Raw genomic sequence first — 7,375 nt, 5'->3', positions numbered from 1 at the left:
AACTTTGTTATTATAGCAGCAGAAATGAAACAGGACAAAACAAACAAAAAGTGAGGGAACAAGAGGGTTGAGATATAGCTTATTGGCACAGCACTTGGCCCTCGGTTCCATCGCCAGTATAGGGAGGGGCAGGGGGCAAAAATGAAGCGGGGAGTACTGAACTGTGAATGTCAGAATCCGGAATACCGTCTGCTCACTGAAGCCTGAAAGCGTTTCTCTCCCTACAGAGCCTTGGAAAGCAGCTCTTGGAGCCGGGAAGCCAAGGGTTAAGGGTTGGAACACCCACGTGCAACTCGCGGGCGCTGCTCATGGCTGCTCACATCCAGCACGCAATGAGGGTGAGTGATTCCTACCACGGATAGTCCCTCGTACGCGCGTGGCCCTCGGCGACCCGCAGGCACCTTTAAGCTGGGTGGTTTTTAGAGCCACGCCTGGCGCAGCAGGGTCCTCTGTAGCCCTAGGGTCATTTTCGGCAATGTCATTTCTCACTTTAACGGACCTGAGACTTGTTTCTTAAAGGAATAAGCGAAGCGATCTGGTGAAGCCAGGGGGCGGGCGACGCTGGGCCGGCGCCGGCTGGAGCGCCCGCAGGGGCGGGCCGGGGTTCGGGGCGCTGCCCGCGGTGACGCGCGGCCCCCGCCCGCCGCAGCGACACTGCGATGGTTGAGCCCGGCCGTCGGACGCCGCCGCCCGAAGCCTGATCGTGGGGGAACCTCGGTGAGCAGTGGCGCGGTTCTCGGTTCCCACGCACCCCACAGCTGACCGGGGAGGGGTCGAGGGGCGCACTCATCAGGGCCCTTTACGCTCCGCCTGTCGCCTGGCACCGAGTATCTGGGGCCGGCGGATGCCCTGCGGTGCGGGCTGGAGGTGGCACAGGGTGCCGGGGATGACACCGGGATGGAGCGAAGTGGTGACGCCCAGGGTGGCGGAGATGGCACCGGTATAGAAAAGGGTGACGATGGGCCGATGGGATGGCGCAGGGTGGCACCGGGATGGAGCAGGAGGCACCGGGATGGAGCAGGGTGGCGGGGCTTGCTCGACACCCTCCCCCCTCCCCCACCGTGATCAGGGGTCCGGAGGCTTTGCCCAGGTTGGGGTCCTCTTTGCCTCTCTAGGACATTTCTTGCGCTCCATTGGCCGTTTATTTCACCGCACCGGTTTCCCGCGGTGTGCGGGAGCAGGGCCAGCCCTGCGCAGGCCTAGGGAGCCGCCGGTGACGCTGCCGCTGGGTGTGGACGCGCAGGTGCGCCACCGCCAGGGACAAGTCTCCACAGTACCTCCTCCAGGATGGTGCTGCCAGGGTATGGGGTGGGGGGTGGTGGTAGTGTAGATTTTTGTTTTGGAGCAGATGGCTTAAATTTTTCCCAGGCCCACCTTTCCAGGCTGGACATACAGCCGTGGGATGCTAAGGATGTGCGGAGGCCACTGAATTACCGTTTGCTTGCGTTTGGGAGTTGGTGAGAGAGGACACTGGCCTGGCCAGTTTTCCTAGGGAAAAGATCTGCCTATTCGCTGACCTTGCCTGTTTTGAAAAACAGTTGGGATTTAAAAACAAAACAAAACCTTCTGCGTCCCAGCTAGATTCAGGCTTTCTCCACAAGGCGGTGAAACGCTCCAAGCCCCCTTTTCAGGCTGCCTGTAAATACAGTAAGGTGGTGGTGAAGCCCCGCGCTGACTCACAGATCTGGGTGAGCACTGGCAGAACAGCAGGACACCAGAAACCATTCTGGCCTTAGTTGTGGGTCCCAAACTAGAGAACGCAGTTGCGGGAGGGGCTACTTCCAGCTCGGGTTGTGGGTGGAGCGAAGATGCCAGAACCCTCTTTCCTCCAAGATATGGAATCAAAAAGTAGGGCCTTCTTGGCCCTCTTCTCTCAGGAAGCGTGTGCTTGTGAATTTATACCCTTATAGCAGCCGCCTGCAGTGTTTCGCTCTACACTGGGGGCGAAGGAGCCTGGTTTGCCTTCTTGTAACCAAGCTTTGAGAGACAGAAACGTGGAAGGCACTGGAGTGTTTCCTGCAGAAAGAGCGCTGGCCCAGCCCATGTGGTTCCATGTGATTTCTGTGTCTGTGAACCTGTGTCCCCTTACCAGGGGCTGCCCTGGTTCCAGGGCTGTAAGGAAGTGCCATACAGACTGGACTCACCCAAGTTAACAAGAATCAGACATGTGTGAGTCCCCACAGCTAGTTCAAAGACTAGATAAGTAAACACTGTAATTTGGAGAGGAAAAGAAGGATGTAGGCTGCGCTCTGATGGCTCAGAAAACTGTCCCTAACGGTGTTTGCTGCTCAGCCTCTCCCATTTCTTACACTGGAAGAATCTGCCACCCACAATCTGACCATATGTGGCAGCTGACAGCAGTCAGCCAGCCCGTCCAAGGTCTGGAGTTTGGGTACTTAAGTTTGTGTTTATTGTAATTTCAAAATTCAGGAGAATGAAAAATTGCTATAAAATTTTTAAAAAAATATATTGCTGATGTAGTGGCTCACACCTATAAGCTCATCACTCTGGAGGTTGAGGCAGGAGGATTGCTTTGAGTTCAGGCTGGGCTGTAAGGTGTGTTCTGCACCAACCTGAGCTACAGATATGCCTTTGTCTCAATCCTGAATTCGATGAAACTTGTTATGAGAAACAAAAAGACAAGAAAGAGGAGCCCTGTCATAAATAGCAGTGCAGGCAGGCATCGTCCTGATTCTCTTACTGCTGGAGGTAGTGCACGAATCCCTCACCATTACCTTGCCTCTATCTCCAGTGAGAACAGCACGGCCTTCTCCATCAGAACAGCCAGATGGGCTCTTTCCCCACCTCCCTTCTATTTTTGGCTTTATTATGGCAGGTGAGAGCACTCTTCGGAATGTCTGTCCTCTTAGCAGATTCTAAGCCTAATGGTTTTGGTGGGAAATGTCTCCCACAGGCTCATGTGCGAACATCTTTTCTTCAGAGCCCCAGTCGCAGACCCTGCCCCTCCCCCCCTGCGAAACTGAACTACAATGAAATCTCTCCTCCTTTAAGTTCCCCTTGACCTAGTATTGGGTGGCAGCAATGAGAAAAACCACGCACCAAGTTCATAACCCTGCCAGTGTCAGTCGTGGCCAGCTGTAGGCACAGTACCCTATAGTAGATCTCTAGAGCATGTGTCCATTCCTACTGCCCACCATTGCCATCGTATGAATGTCTGGCTTGACCATGGTGGGCATCTCGTAAGTGGAGTCAGGCGGCTCTTGTCTGTCTGTGATTGGTTTCTTTGACCTTCCATCATGTCCTTAAGCAACCCTCAGCCATGCAACCATACATGGTGTGGTTTCCTTCTATGTCAAAAGTCAGTATCTCCCCCTGTGCACCCTACATTTTCCAAACCCTTCTTGATGAACACTCATAGCCCACGTTATGTTAGTGGATTTGCTATGGGTCACTACAATATCATGAGTGTGTTTTAGGGAGTCAGGAGTTGTCTGGGAGGGAAGTGGCCTCAAGAGGGCTATGTGTGCTCCGCTGGGCTTGACCTGTCCTGGCGTGGTTGTGTGTGGGAGCCAGGAATGGTGCCGAGGAAGAGGACAACACTGGGGGCTGTGTTCCTGGAGCCGCTGCCCCGGCGTCAGTACAGGTGCTGCCGTCTGGAGTTCAGGAAAGCAAGCCCCTGGCAGTGTTCATGGCCTGGTTAGGTGCCTCCTTTGAGTGTTAAGAATATAGGAGGCAGGGCTGGAGAGGTGGCTCAGAGGTTAAGAGCACTGGCTGCTCTTCCAGAGGTCCTGAGTTCAATTCTCAGCAGCCACATAGTGGCTTACAACCATCTGTAAGGAGATCTGGTGCCTTTTCTGGCCTGCAGGCATACATGCAGATAGAACACTGTAACATAATAAATATTTTAAAAAGACTATGGGAGGCTTGGTTGGGGGTGCAGCCCACATTGTCTGGCCTAGGCCAGCAAGACTACTACTACATCGATCGGATCCTCAAATGCCACAGGTATACTCTATGGTTGGTGGTTGTCTCGGAGTAGATAGGTTTGAACACAAGTTGTTGCCTGGCATGGCTGGTACAGTAAAGGGAACAGCCGAGCTGCAGAGGGCTTAAACTGTCCCTGGCAGTAGGTGGAACTCAAGGACAGGTTCTATTGTGGTGTCCATAAGGACCTTCACCTCTTATGAAACCTGGTCTACCCTGCTGAGGCCCTGGCTCCCTTTCCACGTTGTGTGTATCTTTCTTCCCTCTGCTCTGTAGTAAGTCAGGTTGGGCAGAGTTTTGTTTCTCATCCCTACTGGGACTAGAGGATAAGAGGGCAGGTCCTGCTTGGAGCAACTAGCGACAGCAATCCTTTTACCATTGGGGCCTTGCTGGCCTTACAGCTATGCTTTTATACTTTGGGTTCCTCTGCGGCTCTGATTCCATGCAGCCTGATGTAGCAGAAAAATTAGTCAACCCAGTCACCTTCAGCAGACATAAGCAGTAGACATAAGTACTCAGAAAGCCCCAAGTCGGCACCAAACAGTGCCATGATGCTTCTCTTCCTACTGACTTATTTGCTTTCCTTCTCTCTCCCTTTCTTTTCTCTTTCATGTGTGTGTGTGTGTGTGTGTGTGTGTGTGTGTGTGTGTGTGCAGTCATGCATATGAGTGCACACATCATATCACACATAGATGGAAGTTAGAGGTAAATATTGGTCCTCAGCGTCCATCTTGAGACAGGGTCTTTTGTATTCCACTGTACTTGTTAGTCTAGCTGTCTCCAGAGCCTTTGGGATTCTTCTGTCTCCAACTCCCATCTCACAGTAGGGTCCAGGTTGGCTTGGGTTGAACTCACTGTCTAACCCAGCTTGGTCTTGAACTTATGGCAATTCTCCTGTCTGTGTCTCTTGTGTGTGGGAATTACAGGCGTACAGCCCCACACCTAGCTTTTTGACTGCTTACTTTCTAACTTGGCTGTTCTCCCTCTGCTGACGTTTTATGGCCTTTGTATTGTATTCAGTTTTGTTACACACACACACACACACACACACAGACACCTCATATACCCAGGCTATTCTAGGTTCTCGGTTGGTGTCCTTTAGAGAGGAGAAATGCAGAGCTGGATTGTGTTCCCCCAGTGCTCACCTTTGATAGGAGGCTGGCAGGTGCATTATTTTTGCCACTTCCAGCGACTGCTGAAGCCCACGTCCTCAGCAGTTCAGAGTGCAATGTCAAAGAATCACTAGGAAGCCTGAGTAGGGGAACTTCCAGCCACCGCCACCCTCCACTGAAATTTCAGAGAAATGAAACCTCCAAGCCAGAGCTCAGGAGCCTGTGTGTTCTTCCCTGGGCTCCAAGGCTAAAGATCTTCAGTCTCTACCCCCACCCCCCAGAGTTCTTGAATCAAAATCTTGGGAGGATAAGAATGTTTTGGAAGTAAGCCAGGAAGTAAGCCCACGTGGAACTGAAATTCAAGATTCTTTTCCTTCTGCACACATGCCCATCATAAACCCTGACTTCATCTGAGGGTGGGAACAGGCCAGGTAGGGCCACCAGGGGCAAGGTCAGTGGAGGCTCTTTCTGGAGGTGCCATCGGAAGCTGCTCTCTCCCACTGTCCCTAGAGATTCCATTAGATATAGGTTTAAAGAGGGATAAAGATGACTTTGTTGGTTGTGTGTGTTTTAACTGTGGTGAAATATACAGCCTATAAAATTGGACACCTGAACCTCTTATCTTGAGCAGTGCATGGTTCTGTGGCATTAAGTACACTGATACTTTTGCAAAATTATCATGGCCATCACCCACCTCCAGCTCTATTTTCTTCTTGCAAACCTGAAACTTTAGGGCTGGAGAAACAGCTCAGCAGTTAAGAACCCTTTCTGCTCTGCCAAGTGGTAGAAACAAAGAATAATCTTGGCATCACACAAAGGAAGTTTTTTGGATAAAAAAACCAATTGTTTTTGATAAAACGGTGTGCTGTGACCCAAATAGGGCTAGCAAGCACACGGGGCAGGATGACATTTGGCTTTTGTTCTAAGGTGGGTGGTGACCACAGGGCTTTTGTGTAAACCACAGTTTTAACAGGTGGGGGAGATTAAAGGTGGGAGAGACTTGTGGGATATTGACCCGTGGCAGGCTAGTTACCTCTGATAGAATAAACCTCATTTTTCTTTACAAGAGAACCTGAGTACAGTTTCCAGGACCCATGCTGGGCATCTCATAAGTGCCCATAACTCCAGCTTCAGGAGATCTGACACACTCTTCTGGCCTCTGTAGAAACCTGCACATGTAGACACACAGGCATACAAGTTAAAAAGTAACAAAAATATTTTTAAAAACCCTGAAACTTCATCCCCTTTAGATGCCAACTCGCCACTGATCTGCCCTGTCCCTGTCTCTGATCTGACTGTTCTGGGGACATCAGAAGTGAAATCACAGTGTGGACTGGCTTATCTCACCAAGCGTCATTTCTTCAAGTCTCACGTGTCCTACACTGTGACGCTCGTCTATGCTGCTGAGTGTGTTGGCATCCCCTTCTGTCCTTTTATTTTTAATTAAAAAATTTAAATTCGTGTGTATATGTCTCTGGTGCCAACAGACTAGAAGAGGGCATGAGGTTTCCTGCAGCTAGAGTTGCAGGCAGTGGGGAACTGCCTGACTTGGGTGCCGGGATTTGAACTAGTATCCTTAGGAAGCCCTTCCTTCCTTCCTTCCTTCTTTCCTTCCTTCCTTCTTAAGGCTGGGGAGGACCATTACCATTTGCATTTATCCTTTAGTGTCTGTGTGTGTTGTCCACATTTTTACCTTGTGTATGGTGTCCCTGTGGACATGGATTTAGGAATAACTGAGGCTGTTTTTATACTGTCTATATCCAGAGTCCACTATGAACATAGCTGTGTGAATGTCCGAGTCACTCTGTCTGTCTGTCTATCTATCTATCTATCTATCTATCTATCTATCTATCTATCTTAAAATAGGGTATCACTATGTAGCCCTGCTTGGCCTCAAACTCACAGAGATCTACCTGCCTCTGCTTACCAAGTTCTGGGAGTGTTCCCTACTCATCCCTGAGACCCTCTTTTTTGCTTTTGTTTTTGGTTTTTGTTTTGTTTTTCTAAGACAGGGTTTCTCTGTGTAACATTGGCTGTGCTGGAACTTAGTCTGTAGACCAGGCTGGCTTCAAATTCAGAGATACACCTGTCTCTGCCTCCCAAGTACTGGGATTAAAGTTGTGCACCTCCACCCCCTAGATGAGACCCTTTTTATTTTATTTATTTATTTATTTATTATGTATACAATATTCTGTCTGTATGCCTGAAGGCCAGAAGAGGGTGCCAGACCTCTTTACAGATGGTTGTGAGCCCCCATGTGGTTGCTGGGAATTGAACTCAAGACCTTTGGAAGAGCAGGCAATGCTCTTAACCACTGA

General features: G+C 50.4%; 1 protein-coding gene across 9 annotated transcripts in view; it reads left to right on the top strand.

Annotated features, from left to right (window-relative positions):
* The first annotated feature begins 272 nt into the window (after positions 1-272).
* Jakmip3 (Janus kinase and microtubule interacting protein 3) overlaps positions 273-7,375 on the top strand; it is a 136,733-nt gene continuing 129,630 nt past the window's right edge. For 7 of the 9 annotated variants that reach the window (XM_041666628.1, XM_041666629.1, XM_041666627.1 and 4 more), the window contains exon 1: positions 362-717. The gene's annotated coding sequence lies outside the window, so the exon portion shown is untranslated. Of the gene's footprint in view, positions 339-361; positions 718-839; positions 941-7,375 lie in introns of those variants that run through there. The other 2 variants (XM_041666622.1, XM_041666623.1) reach the window with 2 other exon arrangements.

The sequence above is a fragment of the Microtus oregoni genome, unplaced genomic scaffold, assembly GCF_018167655.1.
Source record: "Microtus oregoni isolate MIOR12 unplaced genomic scaffold, Mior012 000016F_ref0000370, whole genome shotgun sequence".
Classification (NCBI taxonomy): domain Eukaryota; kingdom Metazoa; phylum Chordata; class Mammalia; order Rodentia; family Cricetidae; genus Microtus; species Microtus oregoni.
The sequence above is the reverse complement of the archived record's forward strand: the minus strand, read 5'-3'. Positions and strand labels throughout refer to the sequence as shown.